This window comes from Gavialis gangeticus, unplaced genomic scaffold (assembly GCF_001723915.1).
Source record: "Gavialis gangeticus isolate Ggan-Ray unplaced genomic scaffold, GavGan_comp1, whole genome shotgun sequence".
Classification (NCBI taxonomy): domain Eukaryota; kingdom Metazoa; phylum Chordata; order Crocodylia; family Gavialidae; genus Gavialis; species Gavialis gangeticus.
In genome coordinates, this window is record NW_017729022.1 from 38,201,958 (window position 1) to 38,204,755 (window position 2,798).

The 2,798-nt window shown below is 38.5% G+C and overlaps 1 protein-coding gene across 4 annotated transcripts in view; it reads right to left on the reverse strand.

Annotated features, from left to right (window-relative positions):
* Window positions 1–2,798, reverse strand: part of PPFIA2 (PTPRF interacting protein alpha 2) — an 854,871-nt gene that overhangs the window by 429,015 nt on the left and 423,058 nt on the right. The gene's annotated exons all lie outside the window — the stretch shown is intronic.

Consider the following 2,798-nt stretch of genomic DNA (forward strand, 5'->3'; position numbering starts at 1 on the left):
CAAGTCAGGTGCTTTGTCTTGCCCTCAAAACGTTTCACAATATCTCCGTGCTAGCCCGGGCGACAACTGAATTGGAAGAAGGGGGGTGGGTGTTCTGATCCCTGAGTGGCTGGAGCAGCAGTTCAGCAAGTGACACACTGTCTCTATGGGACGGGGTGGAAGGAAAGCACTCTGGGATGTTGGAAGATTGTGCTGTGTGCTGAAACTCTCCTGGGAGTGATTTAAATCTGGCTGTTTCTTCTCAGATTGACCATTTTTGCTCTTCGAGAAAAATCACAAACATCCATATCCTTGTGGTTTCTCCTTGGAGAACAGTGACTGAACAGTACAAAACTGAATGTAGAAGGCCCTAGTCTGACCAGGTCATGCTGGAAGAATTGAAGGTGTTCAATTTTATCATATTTTTTTCAAGATTTCGGGATTTTAGAGAAAATTACAGAATGCAAACATCAGAACTTTGGATAATGCAAAAGAAACAACATCCAACTCCAGATGCTTGACTGCCATGGAACAGGACTGTTTTTATTTCATGTTTTATCAAGGGCAGTTAGCAAATGTAGAGCCATGGAAAGGAACTGATATAGCCAGACTATCATATGGAAGCAAAGGGTCTCTGCAAAGAAGACTACTCAAGTAGGTCTCAGGGTTAGTAGATCCTGGAGATTAATTCACTATCCCTACCCCACTGACTAAAACATTCACTGGAAATTGTAAGTAGGAACTCATTGAACACATCTATGCAAGATATTTACTGTGAAGCTGCCTAATTAGCTCTGCAGTTAAGTCTTATGTCTACATGTGTACCTTTATTAGGCCACAGGAAACCAACTAACTCTGCCATAGGATAGTACTTGTAAAGACAAGTGCTATCGTATGGTGGCAGTCTTTAGTGTGCAGCAACACATCTGTAGATGCTGATGGGGCTGCCTGGGTCATGAGGGTGCTTCAGTGTGGGGGTTGCCTGCCAGCTAACCCCACACTAGAGCACCCTCATGCCTCAGCCAGTCCCTCCACAGCACGTTGAACCAAGTTGGAGCAGCCCTGGGCTGGCAGGCTGACACTCTAGGCCACCTGCCAGCTGAGGCTACTCCAACCTGGCTTGACATGTTGTGGTCCTGGGTGCACTTGAAGACATGGTGCCCAGAAGCAATAAACTCCAGCATGATATGTACAAGAGTTTATTGCGCTGTGCTAATAGCATGTGTAGGTGCACCCACTGTGATTTTTAATCCCTGTGTGGCTTATTCTAGTTTAAGAAAAGTGGAACCAACATGGCTTAGGGTGACTAGTGATTACTACATGAGTGCTAGTTGTGATTGTTAAAACTATTTGACACCTGCTGTGACATGCATATCCCATTACCTATTTCAATTTAGAAATATTAATAAAACACAGTCCTTTAGCCTTACTCCTACCATTTTCCTACCTTCCCTGATTCCAGCTAGATGGGCTTTTTACTAAAAACCCATGAGGTCCTTCCTAGTTTAATGTAAAATCATGTAATAAAAATATTACAATACATTTTTCTTTTGACTACTTAAAATGGATGTGAGAATGTCATACAAACTGAGATCATGACCTCAAGTTTTAGATGTCCAGACATATAAATGACACACATAAATGTAGGTTTGCTTTGTCTGACAGTAACAATAAATTTCAGACAGCAATAATATTGCATATAATCTTTTCTGATAAAAATCTTTAACTGTGTAGCCATAATTCAAAATTGATGATAAATTTCTTATTCAAGATAAATATATATACTTGCCAAAAACTACAATTTTAACATTAAGCCAGCTGTAAAAATAATTTACTCTTTATTTGTTTTTGTCTGTTTACATACTGAATGTCAAAGACTGTCTATAACTTAAATAAAAATGCATCATACAATTTGAAGTTAACATATTCTCTATGAAAGGAAAACTAATTTAAGCACAGGAATGATTCTTAATAAAGATTCAATAATTATATTTGCCTCAGAAAGGAAAACTGTTTAAGTTAATGAAAAATTAAAAATTTCCTTTGAAAACTGCATGAAGAGAAGGAGAAATGTATGTGATATGGGACAAACATAACAACCACCCCCTGACGATATTGTTTAATTACTGGTAAGAGCTTGAACAGATAAAGGGTTAAATTCTCTACTGATATAAATTGTTGGAACTCCAAAGGCATTGATGTTGTGCTCACTTACTGTGCATAGAATTTAGGCTATTTTTATACGGTACTTTTAAAAGTAAATATTTCTTTTATTCAAAATTTAGGCAAAACGATGCATCTTTTTGCATATGTTTGTGAAATGGAGATAATTCTGCTGGCGCTTTGGCATTCTTTTCCAAAATTTCTATATCCATTTTACTGTCCTTGCTGTCTTTCCATGTTGCTACCAGTTCAAATTCTTCCTACATCCCAATAATATAACACTACTTCCTCCTACTTTTGATTTCTCTTGCAACCTCTGTCCTTCAAATCCTGCCTCCTCTCATTTTCTTTTTTAACAGTACTACAAGTATTAATTCCACTTGCATCCCTTGCATTCCTCATCTGTAATACCAGCAAAGTAATGTGTGCATTAAGTAATAAAGGGTGTAGGTTGTAGCCATGTTGGTCTAAGGAGATAGGCAGATAAGGTTCTTTTGGTGAATCTGATATTAGACCAACTTAAATAGTTGGGGGAAAAAAATTAGCAAGCTTTCGGGTTTAAAAACCCTTTGTCAGGCTAAGGAAGTCTCTGCAGTTGGTGTGTGCTCTTCCTGGATGGAATAAATAGTAAAGAAGCCAGAGGCTGGGCTGGTATG